Source organism: Cryptotermes secundus, unplaced genomic scaffold (genome assembly GCF_002891405.2).
Source record: "Cryptotermes secundus unplaced genomic scaffold, Csec_1.0 scaffold284, whole genome shotgun sequence".
NCBI classification, from domain to species: Eukaryota; Metazoa; Arthropoda; class Insecta; order Blattodea; family Kalotermitidae; genus Cryptotermes; species Cryptotermes secundus.
In genome coordinates this window covers 497,970-525,299 of record NW_019719361.1, presented here as the reverse complement: position 1 = coordinate 525,299, position 27,330 = coordinate 497,970, and the positions used below count along the sequence as shown (strand labels likewise).

General features: G+C 41.0%; 1 long non-coding RNA gene across 2 annotated transcripts in view; it reads left to right on the top strand.

Annotated features, from left to right (window-relative positions):
• The window catches only part of LOC117282335, a 300,835-nt gene that overhangs the window by 211,409 nt on the left and 62,096 nt on the right, over positions 1–27,330 (top strand). Inside the window, exon 1 of one of the 2 annotated variants that reach the window (XR_004513055.1) lies at positions 24,587–24,725. The exons of the other annotated variant lie outside the window; for it this stretch is intronic. This is a non-coding gene — a long non-coding RNA (uncharacterized LOC117282335). Of the gene's footprint in view, positions 1–24,586; positions 24,726–27,330 lie in introns of those variants that run through there. 2 annotated transcript variants of the gene reach the window in all.

Sequence of the window (27,330 nt, the reverse complement as noted above, 5' to 3'; positions counted from 1 at the left end):
CTTGTTTTAAGATACACCTATATCCTTTAGAGAGTTATTATTTTTATATTAATATTTCTCTTGCTTTCAGGGCCGAAATTTTACCGTTTAAACTTCAGTGTTTAGAGTGGGTGACCTTCAAACAAACCCTGCGCGTCGCGAACAGTGACAAAGTGGGGGAATCCCACGTTATTTCACTCGTGATTGGCGGAGAATTGAAGAAGACAAGTCACGCGTTCCTCGTCCAATAATAAAGTAGGGATTTCCCCTCTCTTTCACCGCCACCCATCGCTGCTTGCGCTTCGGTGAACAAGTGGTAAATTGCTCAAGGACTCTCTTACTTCTTGGCCACTTTAAGACGTCACTACGAAACTTGAATGGCCCGATGACGCTGCTCCATCCGATGTTAATAGATTCGACTAAATGTTCCTTTCTTATTAATCTTAAAGCCCTTTGAGGCTCACGACCAGTATTTTCTTTCAACTGAACACTTGCCCCTATAGTCCTTATGTAACATCATCTCTGACGAGAGGATGGGTCTGTCATTCACAATTTCTATTGGTCCTGGCCAGGGCAGTCATTCCCAGGTTCGAGTCCCTAGGAACTCATGTCCATATTTTACTGTGTCAGATTTGAGACTCCCCCAACCTGGAGGGCCAGGTCCACCTATTTATATTACACAGAAAGAGGGTGCCCTGTTTTTAAATAGAAACAGGAAAGTATTTTTAGAAACAGTGGATACCGTCTAGAAACATTATGTTTTTGTTAATGTACCTTCATCAGAAATCTTTAGATCTTGTAAAAGACTGCAGGATGTGAGAATATAACGCTGTTGAATTTACTCCAAATTGTGTCGAACAGCAAATATTTGTATCAGCGATGTTGAAAATTCGGCTTCGTCCATCAGTGTTAGTTTATTTATGTAACACGGGATTAGTTGACAACATACGTAATACTTCATCCTTTATTATATATATTCCTTCTTATGTTTGGCTGAGAATATTTGGACCGAAGAGGGATGAAGTGACAGGAGGCTGGAGAAAACTGCATAATAAGGAGCTTCATAACTTGTACTCTTCTCAGAGTATAATTATAATGATCAAGTCATGGAGGATGAGGTGGGCAGGGCATGTAGCATGAATGGGGGAGAAGAGGAATGCGTATAGGATACTGGTGGGAAAGCAAGAAGGAAAGAGACCACTAGGAAGACCAAGGCATAGGTGGATGGACAATATTAAAATGGATCTTAGAGAGATAGGATGGGATAGTATGTATTGGATTAATCTGGCTTAGGATAGGGCTCAGTGGAGGGCTCTTGTGAACACGGTAATAAACCTTCGGATTCCATAAAATGTTAGGAAGTTCTTGAGCAGCTGCAGATTTGGCGGCTCCTCAAGAAGGGCTCAGCTCCGTGAGTGAGTGATAATTGTTTGACTTAAAAAAAACGAACTCCTTGGCTTATAGTCCGCAAGCGAACTATACCGACCGAACGACCGCCGCTTGTCGGCGAAGTTAGTGCAAACTTTTGCGGATAGATGATGTCACGTGGTCAATGCAACGAATCCCCACGACCGTTAATCTCGGTTTTCTAGACCGGAGCCACTATTTTTTTTAAATAGCTCATCAGTTAGCCTCACGAGGCTGAGTGAACCCCGTTCCACCCCGTTCCGTTCCGTTTCACTGAAAATCTGATAGGGTCGGGAATCGAACCCGGGACCTCTGGATCTGTAACCAGGAACTCTGACCACTAGACCAAAGAGGCTGTCATTGGTTGAGTTAGCCTTGTAGAATTGTCCTACCGTCTTGTTTTTTGCGTAAGTGTTTCGATATTAATTAGTTTCTCATTATATGTCTGTTGTTACATTACGGCCTTCAGATTAGTTTCCGTGTATTAGTATCCTGAAGTTCTGTGTCCTGTAAACTAGTAGATCAAAGATGAGTGTTTGTAGTGCTCTTTTCCAAGATGCTGCCCATCTCAAGTTCCTTTGCTTATATTTTATCCAGTCACAGAGACGAAACAAGGAAACAAACACTTTTTATATACACGTCAAGGATTTTACTTCATTAACATCACAGGAAACTGGAAACCTGAGTTGTCGTAACACTTGAGAAAAGGAAGGATACAGGGTTTCTTGAGGTAATATAATATTGCCTCTTCAGGAAAAAGTTCTCTTTAAGTCAGCGAGTTTGAATGGAGAGGTACAGGTAGAGTGACACTTTGCGGTGTGCTGCAAATGGAATATTCTTGTACTGATGAAGTTATGACCGTCAGTATAATGAAGTGTTATTCCTAAAGTTGCTTTTTGCACGTTAGCAAGCCTACAGAGTGCCCGATAAATTCGCTGCCGTACGTCCGTCCGTCTGTTTGCATGCTCGAATAACATTTGAAAATCGCTGAGCATATCATCATGAAATTTAGAGAGTTCTAATAGCATTTGTCAATATATTCGAAATACGGCTAAAATCAGACAAAATATCATTGACACTTTACATGAAGAACGATCCTCGATTCATTAACTCGTTAAGTATTCGTGTCAGAGAGAAACGTTTTAATATAATAGTGATCAGAAAAATGGAAAATATATTTTCTCTACGTTTTTCGGTTTTCGAGACAAAAGTAGCGTGTGCAATACTAGGTTTTTGCTTTCTGCTGAAATGTGACACCATAGAATCTACTTATGGAACTGTAAGTCTAATAGGACAGTAAAACTAACTTCGTGGGGATGAGCCGCCAGTTATGCAGCTACTCAAGGATTTCCCAGCATTTTGTGGAACCCGAAAGTTCATTACCGTGTTCACAGGAGCCCTCCACTTGTCCATATTCTGAGACAGACCAACCTTGTCCGTACCTAACAATCTTATAACTCTTAAGATCTATCTTAATATTATCCTCCCACCTAATCATAGATCTTCCTAACGGTATCTTTCTTTCTGTATTTTTCACCAAGATCCTATATACATTACTACCCTCTCCATGCGCGCTACATGCCCTGTGCATCTCATCCCCATTGACTTGATCATTCTAATTATACTTGGAGAAGAGTACAAGTTATTAAGCTCCTTATTATGCAGTTTTCTCCAACCTCCTGTCAGTTCATCTCTCTTCGGTCCAAATATCCTTCTCAACGCCTTGTTCTCAAAGGCCCTCAGTCTATGTTCCTCCCTTAATGTCAGAGACCAAGTTTCATACCCATACAGAATCAGAGACAAAATTGTATTTTTGTATTATTATAAATTTTACGATTTTGGACAGCGGACGAAAGGTTCTGGATCGAACGGTAGCAAGCTTTACCTGAATTCATTCTCCTCTTAATTTCCTCCTGAATCGAATTTTGATCTGTTCCTGTCTTTCCCAAATATTGAACAGAGAAAATTTTTCAAATAATCTGTTATCTACATTTATGTCACGATTTTGCTGTGGACCATAGCGACGTGAAAACAACATGTGTTTACTATCTTCTGCGCTTGTTTCTAGCTTCAGTTTGTCTCTGTTTTCTCTTGTACTTTCTTTTGTAGAGCGCTATTCTAATTGCAGTACTACACTTGTATTTCTCAGTGTACATATCGAGCATTCAGCAATAGTGAAAATGGTATCGAGCAATCGAGAAAATTATCGAACCAACATTTATCTCGATAATAATGAAGCGAACTTCCCCCCATAGGTCTATATGAATTTAAATATACACTTAATTAAAATATTTCTCCTAGTGATGCCTAAGTCTCAAATTTTCGATCATATAATGATATTCTATATGAAAACAAAACTTCAGATCAGAAAGATATAATAATGAAGTAAGAGCCAACTTTAGCGGATAGAGGATGTCTCATGTCTCCTGAGTTATCCTCACGAGGCTGAGTGGACCTCGTTCCAGACCCACTACTTTTCAGAAAATCTGGAAGCGCCTGGAATCGAACTCAGACCTCTGGATCTGTAGCAAAGAACTCTGACTACTAGACGACAGGGGCGGTCGGAGAACTAGATCACTTTTGTAAATACATTGTCACGTAAAGGGACTATTGCGTGACTTATGAGACGGGTTTTGGATTGGATGATTGGATTTATTGACACCCATTTCACGTAACTCGGGACTACAGGTATATCGCTGTTCTACACACTTCACAGTTCACCATANCACACAGCCATTACCTAGCAGTAACTATTGCATAGCTCCTTATCTCACATTCGCTGTCTAGCAACGGATCTACATGCCGTAATATCATTGTATACACAACATTTCTTACTTAGTTCTTCTGTTGAGGTTTCAGGCGTACTCTTATGCCTTGTGTTTTCAAGTGAGACAAGAAAAGAACTTGACCCACGTCCAAGAACAGCCAAATGGCAAGCTGGTCCCCACGGAGTATCCGACCGGGGAATTCGCTTGTTTGTTCCTCGCGCTTCGCTGTGTCCACGTCTCGCGTTCTTACGCCATCTCAAACTAAGATGCACAACAGACACATTGTGTTAACGTGAATTCTTGGAAGAACGTACGATACCCTCTGTCCTTTGAGAAAGAAAGGACAGAGGAAGAAAGGCTGTACAGCGTCTAATAAAACTTACATACCTTAGCGATACAACGAATTATCTTTGTGTAAGTTTCAATATTATACAAAATGGAGTTAGGTTTCTGTGTAAAATTTGAAGTGATTACGGCGCCGAATAAGAAGGTGTGAAGCCGTACAATTTTGTAGGTTTCGGAGTCACCTACTGTCTCCATCTTCGAAACTTTGTAAAATTATCACAATAAATATCAGATATTCTTGTCTCTTTTCGTCCCGAAGAAGCAGCTATTTTGTATCAGTGCTGGGAGAGAATGCCGCTGCAGCACCAGCAGCTTAACTGGTACACAGCATGCGCCTGCGCAGTAATTAACATTCAAGGTATACGCGATAGCGTAGATGGTAGAGGCATTATGCTACAAGCCGGAAGGTCGCGGGTTCGATTCACGATGATGTCATTGGATTTTTAAATTTACCCAATCTCTCCAGCCCCACTATCGCCTTGGTGTCGACTCAGTCTTTGATAGAAATGAGTACCAGGAAACTTCCTGGGGGTAAAAGGTGGCCAGAGCGTAAGGCTTGCAACCTCACCGCCATCTGTGAGCCGATTGTCTAGAAAATGTGGGAGCCTCGACGTCTCAAAATCCTGTGGACCTCCAAGGCCTGTTACAGGGATAGTTTTACCTTCTGTTTTTTTTTCTTTTTCATGGAGGTGCATTCATTAAGCTGATCTATTCACAGTTTTTAAAGAATGATCCTGTGTGTGATGTGGAATCCGAAAATTCATTGCCGTTTCCAAAAAAGCAAGCCACTGCAAACATCTGATACCTTCCCCATCACAATCAAATGAACCAGGGATATGTTATCCCCCCACTAATTTTTAGTTTTGCTTTATAATATTCCATATTTTTCTTGTTTTTTCCTCGGGCTACTCCACTAAATACAAGGATAGTTGTAATATCTGGTACCATTCAATTCAGAACCATTTGCCTTCTCTACTGTTTCATATAACGTAAAAATTAAAATGCACAAAACTTCGCTTGTAGTTTTGTGTGCTTGTGAATGTAGAACTCTGATATTAAGGGAGGAACACAGACTGAGGGTGTTTGAGAACAGGGCGTTGAGGAGAACATTTGGACCGAAGAGAGATGGAGTGACAGGAGCTTGGAGAAAACTGCATAATGAGGAGCTTCATAACCTGTACTCTTCTCCTAGTATAATTAGAATGATCAAGTCAAGGAGGATGAGGTGGACAGGACATGCAGCACAAATTGGACCCAAGAGGAATCTACATAGGATATGGGTGGTGAAGCCAGAAGGAAAGAGACCACTGGGAAGATCATGGCGCAGGTTGCTGGGCAATATTAAAATGGATCTTAGAGAGATAGACTGGGATTGATTGGGTTGATCTAGTTCAGGATAGGGACCAGTGTAGGGCTCTTGTGAACACGGTAATGAACCTTCGGGTTGCATAAAATTCTGGGAAATTCTTGAGTAGCTACCGAATTGGAGGTTTCCGAAGAAGGGATCAGCTCCATGAAGTTAGTTAAATGTTTTGAACTAAGGATCAGCGTGTTGGCTTATTGTAATGTGTTCTTGGAGACTGACTGACAGGGTAGAGTGAGTGTGTTAGATGTTGCACTGGCGTGCAGGGTTAATGTAGTGTAAATCCTCGAACGTGGTGATCTGGATTGAAATGGCTCAGGACAGGATTCAGTGAAGGTTTATGCAGTTATTATGCTGAGAAATAAAGACATTACTGTAGAGTCAAATAAATTTAAACAACTCAAGGAAGATTATTTGCTGTGAATTAATTTTGTTTTTCAGTCACACTTTACCCGAAAGAGAGATTACAATTATGTACAACAGAGAGCACTGTTGTCGTTATTCATTTATACTTTCTCCTAATATCTGTAATAAGGTGAAATATTTCAACGTAAATTGCCATTATAAATACTAGTTCTCAGTGTATTTATTTCTGCTTTGAGGTTTTGCGAATGGTTTTCAAACCTTAAATTATTTTGCGCACGAAAAGTTTGGGCAAAAATGATTTACAGATTTTTCATAAAACAGTAGAGTCGAAAGCCACTGATCCTATATCAAAAGTGGCTAATTTAAGGGGGGACAAGTAGTAATACCGGTTTTTTATTACTCCCGCGTGTACCAATAAAAACGCGGATCTGTTCAGCTCATGGCGGTCCGTTGTGCAGAAGGGAGAAGATAATGAAGAGGTCGTTGAATTAATTAGTTTTAGTCGAATACAGGATAAATAAACGAAAAGAATAGAACAGTGGTTTATTGTATTCCTGTATAACTGAAGTGAGTTATCCAGTGCAGAACTTGACGTATGGTATAGTATTTATGTAGGCTTCCCCTTTGCAACTGAACTCCAACAACAGCTTTTGATTTTATGTTAGAACAACATTGTCTATATAAGTCATAACTGCGGGGCTAAGAAAAACCTAAAGCCCATAGATTTTAAAAGGGAAAACAAACATACTCCGTGACTTTAGTTTGCAAGCGAACTATACCGACTGAGCGACCGCCGCTTGTATGCGAATTTAGTGCCAACTTTAGCGGATAGAGGGTGTCGCGTGATCAGCGCAACGAATCCCCACGGTCGTTAATCTCGGTTTTCTAGACCGGAGCCGCTATTTCCTTGAAATAGCTCCTCCGTTATCCTCACGAGGCTGAGTGGACCCCGTTCCAGACCCACTACTTCTCAGAAAATATGGTACCGCCATGAATCGAACCCGGAACCTCTGAATCTGTAGCCAGGAACTCTGACCACTAGACCACAGAGGCGGTCACTATTTATAAGGATCATTACGCTAACGTGACCGAAAGAGATAGTGAACATATCTCCCTCCGTCTCCCTTTCGAATGTAGGGCCCAATATGAGCTATTATCACTAAGGTCATCGCTTTAGGTAAATATTGTAGTACTTGTAGAAGACTATTTTGTATTGCTAGTGGGGTGGGGCTAAGTGCCTTGTACTGCGCCCACTTCTGGCCTATTGTACCAGCCCCAGATGATAGGTGAGGGTGATTGTGGAGCAATTGGTGGAACGAAGACTGGCAGGGGAAACCGAAGTACTAGTAGAAAACCTACCAGAGCGCCACTTTGTCCACCACAAATCTCACTTGACCAGACCCGGGATCGAACCCGGTCCGCCGCGGTGCGAAGCCAGCGACTAACCGCTTGAGCTATGGCGCTGCCTTCTAGAAGACGAAGTCCGCATATATCTACAGATATCCCCTTCATCAGTTTCTGTTGCTAAGTTCCGGTTTGGTCCCTAATCTCTATTCCTTATTTGTAGAATTCGGTGTATGTACAAGGTATATTTACTTTTCGTCAGTTTTTCGAGATTGTCGTGTAAGTTTATACGAGTATCGTTGCCAGAATACAGGACAAAATCATAACATAAAGACAACGAAAGATCCTTTGAAAACGAGGCTTAATAGAATTATCTCAGTTTCTGTTGCATACTCAGGAGACAATCTCTGATTCACTGCATTGCATTTCCGTGAGTTCTGATCTGCACTCCCTTATGCGCATTTTATCTGCATTTGACGCACACAGTTGAACGTAACACAATGGAGGTGGGGGGGTGATCAGTGTCACTGTGTGTTCTATATAGAAAGGATATTGGCCAGGGCTGTGACTGGCTACTAAATGGATGACTGGTGTTCGATTCCCAGCACGGACAAAAATTCTTCTGTCATTACAGCCAGACCGTCCCTGCGACACACACAGAGTTGTAATCAGTGGATAGAAAACCGCTTCTGTCAGGACTAAAGTTTATCTGTTCGTGAAGCTATTTCCTGGTATCTAAAATGAATGGTACTTCAATTCCATTTCACCTATCCGTCATCATTGCATTTACATTGCATCACACACTCATGGACCTGAGCCCTTCTTGTGAAGCCGCCTGTTGTGCAGCTGCTCAAGGATTACCCAGCATTTTATGTTCACAGAAACCCTTCACTAGTCCCTAACCTGAGCCATATAAATCCAGTCCATACCATCCCTTCCTATATCTCTTAAGATCCATTTTAATATTGTCCACCCACCTACACCTTGGTCTTCCCAGTGGTCTCTTTCCTTCTGGCTTTCCCACCAATATCCTATATGCTTTCTTCTTTTCCTCCCAACGTTCACGTTTAATAGCTCTTAGATAGTATCGAGTGTAAAGATGTTTCTGAATTATGAATTGCTAGGGATTTGGAAGGAAACTGTTTTGACACAAACGGAAGTAAAAGAGCTGTAATTGACGTAATAGGTTTCCTATGTGTTTCACTATGCAGTGAATAATGGTATAGAAACCATCAGAAAGAGATATTCATTCATTCATCAATGGCTCTAGAGAGCTTTGTTGGGCCCTAGCCTCTTCTTTAGTTACGTAATTATGCTTATACATTCGGTAGGACTCCTTGGACGAGTGACCAGCCCGTCTCAAGACCTCTACCTGTACACTAACACAGAAAAACATACACAAACATCCATGCCCTGAGTGGGATTCGAACCCACGATCCCGGCTTCCGAGCGAGCGAAGACAGTACATGCCTTAGACCGCTCCGCTACCGTGACCGGCAGTGTATAAGAATAATATATAAGAATTCAGTTCGTACCTCACAGGAAACAGATCCGAACCCACGATCCCGGTTTCCAAGCGAGCGAAGACAGTACATGCCTTAGACCGCTCGGCTACCGTGACCGGCAATTTGAAATATTACTATAGCATTTTCCTGGAAGGATTGAGGCAAACAACGAAAGTACGAAACAAGAATATTGCCTATTTTATCATGACGTCACCAGAAGGAAGAAATTTACCGTATGGTTCATCATTTAAGAAATATTTCATCTCACCTTGACCAGCATATGACCTCTATTATTGTAATTAACAATTCTAGAATATTCCTGGAATAATTCTCTAACTTAGAATAACAACAGTTTTCTCCTACTGTTTCTTCCAGAGTGCGTGACGTGAAAGGAAAGTATTTCAAGGCTTTTTAAAATAGGTTATATCATTTTTATCGTATCATACTTTCATATTCAGTGCTCCATACTAATGCACTCGGCTGGTTGTGAAATAGAAATGTCACCGCAATTTATCTGCGGAAACGATGTATTAACACGAGACAATGTTTCACAAATGCATTTTGTATTCTGATTTTTTGTTTTTTAAATGCAGGCCTTATCCGCATTCATAGCTCAAACTTTTAGTGCCGCAGTTTGTTATCTCTTTTCGAATTCACTTGGGGGTTACAGCCGGGATATATGACGCCAAAATTTCGGCTCCACTCATATTCCGAAAAGACTCATGTATGGCCCAGAAACTAGTCCTGCTTTTAAGACTTTTCGACGTATATACGAGTACGTTCAACACCGGAAACGACAATCTCTACGCCTGAAACAGTTACTCTGCAGCATACACAAGCTCGGAATACGGACGTTTTTGCGGGTTTCCTAAGTAGGATATAAACAACTCAGCGGCTTTAGTCCGCAACCGAACTGTACCGACCAAGCCACCGCCACTTGTCGGCGAAGTTAGTGCCAAATTTTGTGGATAGATAGTGTCACGTGGTAGGCGCAACAGTTCCCCAAGGCCGTTAATCTAGGTTTTCTGGACCGGAACCTCTATTTCCTTGTTAACGGGACTGAGCGGACCCCGTTCCTGACCCACTACTTCTCAGAAAATCTGGTAGCGCCGGGAATCGAAACCGGGACCTCTGATCTCTAGCCAGGAATTTTGACCACTCGACCACAGAAGAAAAGCTTAAATATTTTAAAATATTATTAGACTGGTAAATGTGGTCGTTAGTTTTCCTGAGGATATACATCATCATCCAGATGAGAAACAGATATTAAAACATATTGTCCCATGATAATTGAAAAATCTGCCGCTGCTCGGAAACGGCTCAGTGTTCACATTTTGCGTCAACGAATACGCGCGCAACAACAGAGAAACTGCTGAAAGTGGTGTCTTCTATGTGGTCCGTCCTGAGGCTTTAAAGCGAGAGGAGTCGTGAGAAGTTTACCTTGGCTGTGGTCAAGCTTACGACCGTTACGTGACTAAGATGTGAATGTTACCTTCCGCATAAAGGAGCGTCAAGATGCACTCAGACGAGCAAATCGCCATGTCCTCACACGAGCTGCAAAGTGCATTGATGTTGACGGTGGAATTTTCGGAAATGTACTTAGTATTATACTAGGTAAACTGTACTAACGCCGGTCACGGTAGCCGAGCGGTCTAAGGCATTCACTGTCTTCGCTCGCTCGGAAGCTGGGATCGTGGGTTCGAATCCCATTCAGGGCATGGATGTTTAGTTTGTGTGTGTGCGTTTTTCTGTGTTTGTGTACAGGTAGAGGCCTTGCGACGAGCTGATTACCCGCCCAAGGAATCCTACCGTATGTCTAAGATCTAGAAAAACCGAAGTGAACGGAGAAGTTCATTGAGGTAGGCCTAGGCCCACTGGGGCTGTAGTGCCAAGGAAAAAACTGTTCCAACTTTGTCACTTGAACAATAAATTAGAAACAGTACGTAATATCTCTCTCTTATCAACAGTTTTGGAACTGTACAGTGAAATAGCTCTATCTCGGATACCGTTCGGGACAGGAAACATGTACATATATATATTTTATTGAGGCTTAGAATGACCGATACTATAACCTACCATAATATTGACGTTTCCTTCTGGGACATCCTGTATACATTACGAAAAACATATCCAGCATAATTCACGAAATATCAATTATAACTAAAGATGAAGAATGCCGTCTTCTCGGATATGTCTCCGTGTAGATCTTGCATGAACCGACGTTTCGGAGGAACGTATCGCCTCCGTCTTCAGGGTAGCAAATTCCGCGTGCGGGGAGCCAGTGTGAGTAGGTGGCTACAGATTGCTGATGAACTTCTGCGCATGGATTACAATTTTAGAGATAATTAAACAAAAGTATTCGAATGCTTCAGAATTATTGCACTGTGAACTGACCTGTATCTGCCATTTTGTTAATCAGATTTGTGTCCGGTCAACAAAGTGCATTAAACCTCTAAGTATCAAGTACAAAACATTTCCATCCAAATCAATGTTACGCATTCTGACCGGCAGTGGGACACATCAGGTCACGAACTTCCGGGGTGAGTGAAGAACACACTCAGATCCATTTGCGAGCTGCTAGCTAAACGTTAGCTATAATTGTAATACATATATATTATTGGGTAATTATTAATATAAAGGTAAATTTCTCTCAATTAATTAAGCACTACGCCGTGAACACGTAAGAGGGCGTAGAGGTACATTTCCACCATTATCGATCTCAGCACTAGATGGAGGAGAGTGGTCAGCTTCACGCCTCGACTACTTTAACCCCCCCGGTACACATTTGGGCAATCCCAGCTTAATATTATTGTAAAATAAATATTAGTATTTATAAAAAAGGTAAAGTTATCCCTGTAATCGGCCGTGGAGTACCATACGTTTGTGAGACGTCGAGGCTTCCACATTTTCTAGACAATTGATTCACAGATGGAGGTAAGGTTGTCAGTTTTACGCTCCGGCCGACCTTTCCCCCAAGAAGATTCCCGGTACTGCTTTGTGCTAGAGGCTGAGTCGACACTAGGGCCATAATGCGGCTGGAAGAATTATGTCAGGTGAAAAATACAGTGACCTCATCGCGTATCTAACCGACTTTTACTTAGTACCTCAACCAACTACGCTACAGCTGCCTCAATAGTATTTAAACAAGGAATATACATCAGCTTTCACGTGTTTTACGTCAAGGCGTTCTTTATACAGAGAAATTTAAAAGGAACTGGTAACTGTGACTTGTTAATTGTCCCTCTGTCCGCATGTTTCACCTCTGATATTTCTAGACGGTTATTGATTAAATTTCGTACATATATCTACATTGAAATTTATTAGCCCTAACCTGTCAGTTATGACGTATAGTCCAAATGTCACTGAGCAGTTGCCCAGAGAATGGTGGAGCTGGAATGCCTCGATATGTCTGGGCCAGTGTATTGAGATGCGTGGCCAAGAGACTGGGGTTCAAATCCCGGCAGGAATAAAAATGTTTCATTTTCCACACCGTCCAGACCGACATTATCATCCATCTGTTCTCTTATTTAGTGGAAGACAAAAGGCTGTTTAGCCAGGGGAAAAGCGGTCAGAACGTGAAACTGACCACTAACCATCTACTGCCGGTAATAAGAATAATTGTGAACTATTCCTAAACTTCAAGAAGTTTTCATGGCGTGCTTAATTAAGCAGATAGACTTTAATTTTAATGAAAAATGGCTCATTGTAGTTTATAGAAAGTTAGTTCGTAACAGGAAACACAGTAAAGTAAGTAAGGCTGTCCATGTACCAGGCCTTGAAGGCGCATAGAGATGTGAGACGTTGAGGGTCTCACATTATCTCAAAGATGGCCGTAAGGTTGTCAGCCTTACACGCCGGCCGCGCTTTACACCTCAGGAAAATTATTTAATTAATTCCTGGTACTCATTTCTGTTAGAGGCTGAGTCGACCCCAGGGCCATAGTGCGGCTGGAAGGATTAGGTCAATTAAAAAATCCAATGACTTCATCGGGACTTGAACCCGCGACCTATGCTATTAAAACGTACTTTTCTACTAAACAGTTTCTGATATGGTGAATTTTTAATGAATAATAAGTAAAGAAATGCTTGTCACCGCGTAGTGTAATGTCATCGTGTTTGCATGAAGGTCAATGAGAGAGCCGTTTGTAATACGAAGTATCACATCTGGAAAACATCTGTAAGGTCTGTATAAATTTTGTGTATCTGGACATTATAAAACTACAATTTTGCCTGTGGTTCTATATGGTTGTGAAACTTGGTCTCTGATATTAAGGGAGAAACCTAGACCGAGGGTGTTTGAGAACAGGGTGTTGAGGAGAATATTTGGTCCGAAGACGAATAAAGTGACAGGAGGTTGGAGGAGCATAATGAGGAGCTTCATAACTTGTACTCTTCTCCAAATATAATTAGAATGATCAAGTCAGGGAAGATGAGGTGGGCAGGGCATGTAGTACGAATAGGGGAGAAGAGGAATGCATATAGGATATTGGTGGGAAAGCCAGAAGGAAAGAGACCACTGCGAAGACAAAGGCGTAGGTGGTTGGACAATATTAAAATGGATCTTAGAGAGGTAGGATGGGATGGTATGGATTGGATTGATCTGACTCAGTATAGGGACCAGTGGAGGGCTCTTGTGAACACGGTAACGAACCATCGGGTTTCATAAAATGCTGAGAAATTTTGAGTATCTGAAGATTTGGTTTGTCCTCAAGAAGGGCTCAGCTCCATAAGTAAGGACTTTTCCACCGTCCTGTCTTTATCTTAGAATAAGGTTCTGTTAATTAAAAAAAATGACAGTTCGGAGGCTGGATTCCGTCTCCGTCTTAAGTTCTTATCTATAAGGTCTGCTTCCCTGAAGTATACTTTCCCCACTCTTGATTTTCTTTCACATGGGATACCATGAACACTTACCTTGGCATTTCACGTGTTACCACTCCGAACACTTTGCAGTCTCTAAATATCAATACTCCTTCCGTTCTTTAAATTAGCTTTGGGTCATGTTGTAATTGTTACAGTTCACATGTGTGTGACCAAGGTGACGAGTTTTTTTTTCATCATTTCTTGGTCTTTTTTTTTTTGTTTATGAGTAAAAATGCAACAAAATTGTATCCCAGTGTACACAGTTTGTGGTTTATAGCTGTATAAGGGTTGGATAGGAAAACAGGGAGTATACACAGATAGGGGTTGAGAAGGGTGGAGGGAACTTCCACACACTCACAAGAGATTTATTGTTCCATGGTAGAGTCCCGCTTGGAAACTCGTTGTGCTATTCTGCAGCGCATCCATTCCACTTGATTTGCATTTTATACACGCATGCGCGCGCATATGGTGGCCAATTTATATGCGTGTATATGGGTTTACAAACATGTGGTTTATTTTACAATGACATAAAATATACACCATCCCCCATATTCTGCTAAAAAGTTTACTGCAACATACCTGCACTAACATGTTCCTCCCCCCCCCTTTTCAAAAAATTGCTAACGAATCCGGAACCGATTATTTTTTAAATTGTATATGATATTACATTTCATGTACAATTCCTTTGTAGTAGAGGTCAGAGGGTGGTGCTGTAGAGTAGCAAAGTTGGACAGATTTTACTTTAAAGTGCAATTTATTATGAGGAATATTGTGCACCTTCCATTTTATAGAGTGTTTCAGAGGGTGTATGACATATATATTAGTCCTAACAGTCACATGCTCCAGTAATGTGGGTGACATCTTTAAATTTACGTATTTCATGACGCATCCAGCAAAATGACTCAGGAAGGCGGGCCAGAGCTAACATACACGACAAGAGACACTTGTTCAGTTTTATGTGGAGGATATTGTGGGCAATAACAAAATTTCGGAACACATAGTCACAAACTCCGTGTAATGTAGTCCGTAAGCGAACTATACCGACCGAGCGATCGCCGCTTATCGGTGAAGTTAGTGCCAACTTTTGCGGATAGAGGGTGTCGCGTGAAGCTGAAGCTGAGAAGAGATGGCGCTGTAGTTAACTTGCCAGTTTGTTTGACGGATATTCGTCGGACAGTAACGACGTGACCACAGAAGCTAAAGAAAATTCATTGTTGAGTGCTGTTACCACGCAACAACTAGTGAAGACACAGCAGGCTGAAGATCTTTTAACGTGCAGTAATTTGTAAAGTGGGGAAATCAGCGATAAGGTTATAGTTATTTGTAGTTACAACCTGTAAGTGGTAAATAAATCCATTAACCAATCCAAACCCCGTCTATGGTCACCCCTAAATCGTGACAACAATTTTCACTAACCACTTAATATTTTTCGCTTGAATGTATCAAGAATATAAAACGGAAGGAAAACCTTCGGGATAACAATATACACCCAATTTCATTTTCTGTGTTCCTATTGGTCCCTTCCTTTTATATGAAAACGCATACATAATACACGCACCTGATTACTATGCGCGAGATATACGGAGTCACAATATTAGTTTTGGACACGCGTTCAAAATAGCGTTGTATTAATTAGTTACAACTGCGCCATATTTGCATATACGTCTGTTTCTATTGCCCTGCCATCTACCGGTTCGTCACCATAACCAAACCAGCTGCCGACTTTCACAGATGGCGTTCTAGAGAACCTTCTGTGACGTGGAGAATTAGAATCGCGAACAGGTCTATGCATGTTAATGAAAATTGGGAAACACATTCATAAAACTGTGATCCTTTTTTTTTCAATAACTGCTGAGTTTTAATGGTTTGTATCTTCTATATAATTTACATTCATCGCCTCTGTGGTCTAGTAGTCGGAGTTCCCGGATACAGATCCAGAGTTCCTTGGTTCGATTCCCGGCTCTACCAGATTTTCTGAGAAGTAATGGGTCTGGAACGGGGTCCACTCAGCCTCGTGAGGATAACTGAGGAGATATTTCAAGGAAATAGCGGCTCCGGTCTAGAAAACCGAAATTAACGGCCGTGGGGCTCCGTTGCGCTGACAGCGTGACACCATCTATCCGCAAAAGTTTGCACTAACTTCACCGAAAATCGGCGGTCGCTCGGTCGGTATAGTTCACTTGCGGACGAGAGGCCACGGAGTTTTATATAATTTATATTAGCGAGTAGTCACAAATAATCCTTGTAGACTCGAAAGAAGAGGTTCCTATCGTGGACACGATCAAAACATAAATACAATCAGAATTGTAGAATGCATTGTTTATATCAGAATTATTTTCGATTGTCTAAGGAAAAATTACAGATATTTTAATAATACATTACCCCTAGAGCTTTCAAGTATGATATATTTTCCCGATAAATATTATATAATTATTTCTTGTTCCCACCAGGTATGCCACGTGTGCTGCACGTCGCAAAACTCTTCGTTCCTTTAACACTTGGTAGTAATTTCTTATTCGCATATTTCTTGCGACCTGCGCTTGAAACTCCTCATATATTTTGCAACATGTACATTATTTTAACTTCTTTCTTAATTTTTCTTCTTATTTCCAAAGATTTTGCCATATAAGGCCTTCACCGAAATCAAAATTATCATTACAATGTATCTTTTAGTCCTACTGATTTAAAATCTAGTGAAATGCTACATTTGGAGCATAGCTCTGTATGGGGCTGAAATATGGACACTTAGGGCAGTAGATCAGAAACATCTGGAAAGTTTCGAAATGTGGTGTTGGAGAAGGATGGAGAAGATCAGTTGGACCGATTATGTGAGAAATGAAGAAGTGTTAATTAGAGTCAGTGAGCAGAGGAATATCCTACACGAAATAAGAAAACGGAAGGCTAATTGGATTGGTCATGTTTTACGCAGAAACTGCCTTCTAAAAGAAGTTATCGAAGGAAAGATAGAGGAAGAAGACGTAAGAAGATGCTGGATGACCTTGGGGACAGAAGAGGATACTGTCATTTGAAGGAGAAAGCTCTAGATCGCATTAAATGGAGGAATTGTTTTGGAAGAGACTGTGGACCTATCGTCTTGACAGATTACTGATGATATTCTTCGGGCATCTTTACGCATTCTGTCATCATGAACCCTTAACAGTGCCATCTGTATGAGTTACCTATAATGGGGCTTGGATTGATAATTGGATTTATCGACTACTTAAGAGATCGTAACTACAAGTAACTGCAGCATCATCGTTAATTCACACACTCAGCAGTTCATTACATAATGTACTAAGTCTTCTCAGTTTGTTGTGTTGTCATCAGTCGTTGCCTGGTGATGGCTTACAACGGCAGACGTTCCCCTTGCTCTAGGTTCTTGTACTGCCCTGGTGATTCAGCTACCAACGTCTAACAGTATCGCCTCACAACTGATCTGCTATAGCCCTCTAACTTACTCTCACCAACCAACTCACTCCATTTCACTCAACTTCACCACACTCAGTAGTAACCCTGCTTATAACTTCTAAACACGGACCGCACAGAAAGCATCCTTCCTCTGTTCCTGTAACCTTGTTGCAAACGCAGTCATCGGTGTGGACTGCTCAGAAAACACCGCTTTCCAGTCAGTCAATTGGCGCATGTTGGGAATCTGTTGCTTAACAACGGACGTTGTTTACAGAGTCATTATCAACCAAGGTTATGCTAACGTTACAAATCTCGTATTTCTCACTTGTTTCCGTAGTTTTCCTTCTCTGTAGTCGTCTGTACCTACTTAATGTTTCCAGAGTTGTTATTTCTGCTGATTCAATTCCTTGTTCTCTGTTCACCCCATGCATCAGTATTTTGGGATATTCTAGGCACTAGATTAACCATAATTAGTGTAATTTAAGATTGCACTCTGCCTCAGAAATATATTTCCGAACGCAGCCAATTTAAGTTTCAGCTAAGGAAACTTCCATGTGTATACAGCCAGTTAATACTGTCCCGTTGAAATTTCAGCTAAGGAAACTTCCATGTGTATACAGCCAGTTAATACTGTCCCGCTGAAATTTCAGCTAAGGAAACTTCCATGTGTATACAGCCAATTAATACTGTCCCGTTGATGTGGCAATTCATTTGCCTTGTTCACATTGTTATCCAACACAATCTCTGCTCTTATTAAGCTGAACAAACTTTTGGCACAGTCTATAGGCGTTTCGCTTCGGGCACGCAATGGTCCGTGACCAAAGCAGCGATTAACTACCAAGCCAATTGAAATTAATTGCGAGTTACAAATCAAAGTAAATCGGGCTGTATTCAAAGGCACCCGCAACACATGACTTCTAAAGCACAGGCCGAAAGAGTAAATACTGTTAAACTGAACTCAGGACTCTCAGTTTTAGATACTGGCGTTGTTCATGTGAGAGAAGTTCAAAATATTATCGCGGGTATGAGTGTCGATTGTCGGTCACGGTAGCCTAACGGTCTAAGGCATTCACTGTCTTCGCTCGCTCGGAAGCCGGGATCGTGGGTTCGAATCCCACTCAGGGCATGGATGTTTGTGTGCGTTTTTCTGTGTTTGTGTACAGGTAGAGGCCTTGCGAAGAGCTAATCACTCGCCCAAGGAGTCATACCGAATGTGTAAGATCTAGTAAACCGAAGTGAAACGGAGAGTTTCATGGAGGTAGGCCTAGGCCCAAATTGGGGCTGTAGCGCCACAGAAAAAAAATGAGTGTCGATTGACGTGGCTTGGTTTGGTGACCAGATATATTGGGCTCTTAAACACACAACTATACTTTACAAATCACTATCATACGCAGACTAGTGTTTCGGTCACGGTCCTCACTGCGTTGCTTAGTAACGTCTTCCAACAGTGGACGTTCCTCTGTTTCCGGGACACAAGTCCTCGCAGGCTGGCGGCCATCTCACACCAACCTCCTACTTTCCTAACTGCCGTTTCAAAACTCTTTCGTAATCAAGTCAAAGTCACATTGCGACTGAAGCTCAGTTAGTCAGTCTGTCTTGGTGTCGAGACCCGGTTGGGGCTCATGACCAAGATGTTACTTTTCAAATGAAAGTTACTGTCCTGTCCGTGTGGGGCGCCCTCTCTTACGTTCTATACACAATCGGTAGGACTCCTTAGAGGGGAGATCTACACACAGAACAACACAGACACGGAATAAACGCACACAGACATCCATGCCTCAAGTGTGATTCGAACCCACGATCCCAGTGTTCAAGCGAGCGAAGACAGTCCATGCCTTAGACCGCGCGGCCACCGTGACCGGTCCTCGTTAAATCATGGTATATTTAAATGAAGCTATTCGACGATAATTCGAAATATTTGAACGCTATGCTTTAGAAGAAAGAATTCAAGGCTATAGAAACAGTGACATGTACAGATCTTTAGACTGGACTCTCCAAGACTAACCCCAAAAAGTTAAGAATAACCAACCAGACGTAAGAAGAAATGTTGGATAGCACAGAAGGTGATAGGATGGTAGCCTTTGAGTTGGAACAGACTAATAAAAGCATACCTTGAATTAAATCATGAATGTTATCGGTTCATTCTCAAAAGACTACATTGTGTTCCTCAATGGTCACCTGACACCCGGTCGCCCTTCGTGTCTATCCTTCTCGAGTTGATTTACGATGCTTGGCTGTTAAACCAGGATCCTCTCTGAGGGATAGGCCATGTTCCACATGTCGAAGCTTCGAGAAACGTATATAATTTCAGTCACGCAAACAAAGTAATTATTTTGAAAGTCGGAATACAGGCACAAAATCCGAAACACGCGATAAATGAATTTAAACGTAAATTAGTTAATGTAATTAAACATCTATATCGTCTCATATAAAACACAAAGAGAACAATTAATTTGGTGTGAATTGCGTTTACGTACGTGGCGGCAGTCAAATCCTGTCGTTTGATTAACAAATTCTTCGTGATTAATAAATAGTTGCGAACGAACTGAAACACTTGTGTGATCCGTGCGTATAGCTCGTCGCTTAGTGTAGCTTATTCCATGTCGTTATATTGACATGAGAATTTTCATGATCAGTAAAGTCCACATAAGTTGATGTGTTCTTTTATTCTTTGGCGCTACAGCCCCAATTTGGGCCTTGGCCCACTTCTATGAAACTCTCTGTTTCACTTTCGGTTTACTAGTTCTTAGACATTCGGTTTGACTCCTTGTGCGGGTGATCAGCTCTTCACAAGGCCTCCACCAATACACAAACACAAGAAAACGCACACACACATACACACACACCAAGCATATAATAACATTTGTAACAACATTATAATTCTGTAGGTCCAGAGGACCGCATCTTACTACGAAAAACAACAGTAAAACTCCGTGGTCTGTAGTGCTCAAGGGAAGTATACCGACCGAGCGACTGCCGCTTGTCTTTGAAGTTAGTGTCAAATTTCGCTGATAGAGGGTGTCGCGTGGTCAGCGCAACGAATCCCCACGGCAGTTAATCTCGGTTTCTAGACCGAAGCCGCTATTTCCTTGAAAAAGGCTCCTCAGTTATCCTCACGAGGCTGAGTCGACCCCGTTCCAAACCCACTAGTTCTCAGAAAATCTGGTAGCGCCGGGATCGAACCCGAGACCTTTGGTTCTATAGCCAAGAACTTTGACCACTAGAGCACAGAGACTGTCTATCTTAGTACGTCAAATACAAAATTTATATAAAAAGAACAGGTTTGAGGAGCCTGATAACATTAGATTTTATCTTCTTTTAAAATAGGTGGATATATTAGGTTGACAGGATTGAAGATTGAAGTTACTTGACAATTTTTAATATCAACCACCTTCCAAAACCAATTTTCATTGAAATCAGGCTAGTGGTCTCGGAGATATACTATGCAGAGAGATAAGCGTTATGTAACGTTCTTGTAATATATTCATACATGCCATTCTTGCAAAAAAGAAATTCACGATAAAAAAGATAGTGATTCTGTAGGAATTAAGGTACTTGGCACCATGGGTCGCTTTTGCACTAATCATTGCTACAAGATTTCACCTCTGCTCCTGGCCCGATTGGCACAGATTGACAACTCGAGGCGCTTTCCTTTAGATAGAGGCAACCACCCATCAGAGACTCGTTCATGCGAGCAGGATAGTGATCCCGGATGTAGGAACGTTCAGAAACCGTCAAGTACGTACATCGATCAAGAACCCACATACTTTTAGTACTGCACTGCAACAGTAAAAAGAAAACAAACTCCATGGTTCTACTCTGCAAGCGAACTATACCGACCGAGCGACCGCCGCTTGTCGGCGAAGTTAGTCAGTTCCTGGCTACAGATCCAGAGGTCCCGGGTTCGATTTCCAGCCCTACCAGATTTTCTGAGAAGTAGTGAGTCTGGAACGGGGTCCACTCAGCCTCCTGAGGATAATTGAGGAGCTATTTCAAACAAATAGCGGTTCCGGTCTAGAAAACCGAAATTAACGGCCGTGGGGATTTGTTACGCTCACCATGTGACACCCTCTATCTGCTGAAGTTAGCACTGCACTACAACTACAGCACTATAATTGTACTTCCATCTTAAGAATTGTTCATTCACTTTTCCCCAAAAGTATAGCGGTGTGATCGGTGCCTTCCCTGCTTTATGTCTTTTGATTAAGTTACTTATCTGTGTTGTATTACCCGAAACAGCATGGATTTAGTCAAATACTATGAATACAGAATGTGGGAGGATTTGAAAGGTTGTTGTTCCGATATTTTCTGAAGGCGCTGTTTCAGAATTCACCTCACAGGACTGAGAAAAACTCTAAAACCTTTCTCAGGAAAAACGTTAATCTGTACGGTATTCGAAGCGTTTCTCTCCAAACTAGTACTAACGCTATATACTAAACTGTTCGGAAGATATCAGGTTCGAATCTCGCCCCTAATATCGGCTTTTCTCAAGATTCGGAATATTTATATATTTTTTATTAATGTTTAGTTTGGGCTTAAATTTTATCTTACTTTTTGGGGACTTCTTTCTCGAAATCCTACCCCTAATCTCATAGCTCTGTGTTCAGTGTTATCTCTTCATGCAAAAATTTTTCTTCTGCTAAATGTGCGTACTGCATACATTTTGTAGTCATGTTAATGTATTCGGAAAACAAGTCGTTTTTAATCATATTATATTTTGGTCATGGTTTGCTCTTACCTGTTAAAATATCTTATCAGTTGTTTAGTTTTGTACAGTATAACTGTATACTGCGTCATTGCTTAGCAACAGTTGTTTACTCGTCGTTGCTAAGCAATGACGCTTGCGTTGTCACACTTGCTTGAATGTGGGCAGTTCCCACATCACATTATTTGTTATTATTATTATTATTATTATTATTATTATTAACTGTTATCACGTTTGACTAGCTATAATTTTCAATGGGTGAATCCTGTTGTGATAATTATATTACTTACTTAGTCATGGAGCTGAGCCCTTCTTAAGGAGCCCCCAATTCTGCAGCTACTCAAGAATTTTCCAGCATTTTATGGAACCCGAAGGTCCATTACCGTGTTAACAAGAGCCCTCCACTGGTCCCTATCTTGAACCAGATCAGTCCAATCAATACCATCCCATCCTATCTCTCTAAAATCCATTTTAATATTGTCCGCCCACCTATGTCTTGGTCTTCCCAGTGGTCTCATTCCTTCTGGCTTTCCCACCAATATCCTATACGCATTCCTCGTCTCTCCCATTCGTTCTACATGCCCTGACAAAATTCTTTATTAGAATCCGTCACAACACAAAAACAAAACAGTTAAAACTATTAAACATTAACTGTTTCGTTGTTGTGTTGCGACGGATTCTAATAAAGGATTTTATGTTGTCATGTTAATTGAATTAGATTTATTATTGTTGTTTTATCTGTATTAATTCTTTCAATTCCCCTTGTTTTTTCTTATTTTTTATGCTGTTGACCTTTTAATTGGCTCTTAGGCTGTCCAGTCAGAAAGCAAGTAAATAAATTGGTGAACTGAATGCAAACTGCATTTTCAGTATCATGTTGACTACTTACATTCTTAGTCAGTTAAGCCTTTCTGACTAATTAATTTCATCATGTAGAAGTTTCCTTCTTTGGATAGTCTAAAAAGTTTAAAGTTCAAAACTTGAATACGCGTTTGTCGTCGGGCATAACCTCACTGTAACAGATCCTAATACGTTAGAAGCCTAAAAGAAATTTTACAAATTTATGTTATAATCGATGTATTCAGCCCAGCTTCTTTTCTAATTGTGAAGGAATGTTGTAATTTATATATTTATAATATGTTGTATTTATAAATATTTGTATTTATATGTAATTTATATTATTTTAAAAAGATTTATTCCAGGCGACAAAATCTTGACTCTTTGTTTCTTATTAACATTTTCAAGAAAAAATTGACTGTTCTCATATGGATACTGTTGGTCTCTATGTACACACTAAGCAAATTAGAGAGTTTTTGACTCTTAAATTCAGTAATGCCTCAAAACTTAGCCCTTCAACAAGGTGCGTCACAGTTACAAAAACATCTACAGATCTCTGGACGTTTCCAATAAACATAATATTGCCCTTGAGGATATATTTATATTTTGCTTTGCGTAATCATACTGAATTACGTCATTGTCGTGTTACCAGTGTTATTTTATAGCCTAGGATTAGATTTTGGTCTAGTTCTAGCTCTAGCTCTAGTTCTAGTTCAAGTTCTAGGCTTTTTTATTGCTAGTGGGGTGGGACTAAGTCTCTTGTACTGCGGCCAATTCTGGCCTATTGTACCAGCCCCAGATTATAAGTGAGGGTGATTGTGGAGCAAGTGGTGGAATGAAGACTGGCAGGGGAAACCGAAGTACTCGGAGAAAACCTGCCCCAACGCCACTTTGTCCACCACAAATCCCACTTGACCAGACCCGGGATCGAATCGTTCTAGCCTTAGTCTAGCTTTTGTTAAGTACATTTCCAATGCTCGCCTGTTATAGACCACTCGCTGTTGGCAAACATTTAAATGAATCGAATTATTATTATTATTATTATTGTCTGTTGACATTTATATATTTTGAAATTCTGTTATAAGGACAAACTATTTTAATTTTCCTTAGAATTAAACATACTTTTGTTTTTTTTAACCCAATTTGTTCTATTATACAAATTAATTATTCTGNCGCATTCCTCGTCTCTCCCATTCGTTCTACATGCCCTGACAAAATTCTTTATTAGAATCCGTCACAACACAAAAACAAAACAGTTAAAACTATTAAACATTAACTGTTTCGTTGTTGTGTTGCGACGGATTCTAATAAAGGATTTTATGTTGTCATGTTAATTGAATTAGATTTATTATTGTTGTTTTATCTGTATTAATTCTTTCAATTCCCCTTGTTTTTTCTTATTTTTTATGCTGTTGACCTTTTAATTGGCTCTTAGGCTGTCCAGTCAGAAAGCAAGTAAATAAATTGGTGAACTGAATGAATGAATGAGATGCATATATTTTTGCGCACGCTGTTTATGAGAAATCTGAAAGCGGGAGCCAATACAAAGTGCTTAGGTTGCAAAGACATGTTGTTCTCCGTATTAGGGTCTGATCGATAATATTTTGTGTTATAAGCAGTTCGTAACTAGTGTGGAGTGAGTCATATTTCAAGTTGAAATACATAACCTTCAAATTCGATCAGTCAGTCTGATGCTTTGCATGTGGAAGTGAGTGTTGTGTTCTTATCGACGAAAGCGTGTTTGCAGCTGATATAACAGGAAGAAACGCATATAGTGTAGTGAGAAATACCAGTAGCCATAATAAAACCTATCCGTACGTCACAAACAGCTAAACAGAGGTGAGAAATATTCTTTGATGATCAAAATTGTATCTATAGAAACATAAGACCGTATCATAAACTTTCACTTCCTTCGAACTAAATTCCATAACAGATAATAACGTTTATCAAGAAGACAGAACTCCATGTCAAAGTACAAAGGCTTAGTAAAGCAGTAGAATTCTGAGCTAAAGGCTTCCCATTCGACATTATATCCAGTTAGACTCCATCACGACCTGAGTTTCTAGAAGTTTTACGTACCTGGATTGTAAGCCCATAATTCATGATCCATGTTCCCACATCTCGACCCAAAGTTCTTAACTGCTGCCGTAGCGTCGATATCAAATAACTTAGGAATCATAATAAACGAGGCTTCTGGGAATTGGTGCCGTATAGCCTGACAGAAAGGTGTCTGTTTCGGAGAAAATGCAGGGTCCGTTTTCAAGCACTTAAACTGAACGAGTTCTCTTCCCAGAAGATTTATTTATTTATTTATCTATCTCCGTGAGAACCTCATAACTGAACCCCAAATATCATTGAAGATTAAGATAAAGTTGTCTCTGTAATTAAGTACTACGACATGAAGGCGTATAGAGTCCACATTTTCTTGTCCTCGGCAATATTTGGAGGTGTGCGTTCAGGTTCATGCCACTGCCGCTTTACCCCGGGGAAAGAGCCCCCGGTACCCATTGGATAGGAGGTTAGATAGACCCCAGAGTCAGTCTGGACGATGTGGTAAAGAGAAAATCCTTCACGTAACCGTGGCTCGAACTCTGACCGCTCGGTCATCCAGCCCGTAACTAGTCGCTATAACGACTCCGTTATCACCGAGCTGGGATATCTCAATGAGTATACAGGCGGGATACGGATTGGAGGGCACGGGTTCGATTCCCGGCAGTGTAAGTTTTTTCTCTTCTCCACAGCATCCAGACCGGTTCTGGGGCTCACATAACATCATATCTAATGGGTACCGGGGGATCTTTCCCCTGGAATATAACGACAGGGACATGAAGCTGACCACTCACTTCCATCTAGCGACGAAGCCAAGAAAGGTGGGGCTATACCTTCACTCCTCCATATGCCTTCATGCGTAATGCTTAACTAATTAAGCACAGAGATAACTTTACAAAAATCATAGAAGATGTGAAGTAATTCCACGGATGTTAGCGCAATAAAATATCCGGTCTCATCACAGCCCCTCGTTTATGTAGAATTTTTGTAAATTTTCGCCCGGCAAAGTTGGCTCATGTGAAAACACTGCATTTATTCAGGAGGAATCCTGTTCGAATCATAGCAAGGACTCCCACTAATTTGACTGAGTTTTCCATCATTTTACTAAGTTCCTTCAGGTGGATTCCGGTTAAGTGCCTTGAAATAGGTCACGACAATTTCCTTCACACAGTCCTTTCAATTCATTATCCTTTGATCAACTAACCATTCGAAATAATTTCGAGGATGGATGAAACATTAATCATTCAACCGATGTCATTTTGTATGAAGATATTAGCAGTCAAATGTTACATTGTCATTGTGTTCTTTGATAAAGCATGAAGCATCGTTTCGATCTGATATCAATTTCACAAAACTTGATATCCTATTGTACGTAATAGCTGAACACCCTCCATAGGTTCAGCATGACGTGTTCTAAACATCTCTTTTCATTCCCTTTCCGGTATTTCTTACTTCGTTTTTATTCTTGATCAATTAATCCAACTGTTCCTTTTACTTTCCCCTATTTACTGTCTCTTCTTCCTTTCATCCCTTCCTTTTTTTTATTTCGCGTAGTGGGGGGTGGAGTCCAGCTGGGTCCACTCGGCACGGCGGCCACTGATTGCCCTATTGTACATGCCCGAGGTGATTATGACGATGGAGAATTTGGTAGAATGAAGATTGGCAGGGGAAACCGAAATACTCGGAGAAAACCTACCCCAGCGCCATTTTGTCCACCAAAAATCCCACTTGACCAGACCCGGGTTTGAACCAAGGCCGCCGCTTGAGCTATGGCGCGGCCGTCATCTCTTTCTTTAGTTTTTATTGCCTTTTTCGTTCTCTTTCTTCGTTGTTCCTTGCTTTCCTTTCCGATCATTTTCGTTCTAGCAGACATGCTTCTGACTGAGGCTTTCCTAATTTTTCGCTGTCACTTCCGAAAATGCCTGGATAGTGCCTCAAATTGGATCACAACCGCGTCTTTCCGCTTGCTTTGCTTTTCGTTATTCACTGTCATCCTGTCGCTCGGTGCTGCATAACGCGGTTTGCTGACAGCCTCCTTACACAGAATACAAAACTCATCTACCTGCCTACCTCTCTATCTGTCTTACCTACATAACTCTCTGTGTACCTATCCACCAACCTACCTACCTACATACATACATACCTACCTACCTACGTGCCTGCCTGCCTATTTATCTATCTATCTATCTATCCATCCATCCATCCATCCATCCGCCTACCTACCTACCTACCTATCTCTCTATGTCTTACCTGAATAACTCTCTGTCTACCTACCAACCAACCAACCTACCTACCTACGTGCCTGCTCTATCTATCTATCTATCTATCTATCTATCTATCTATCTATCTATCTATCTATCTATCTATCTATCTATCTATCTATCTATCTATCTAT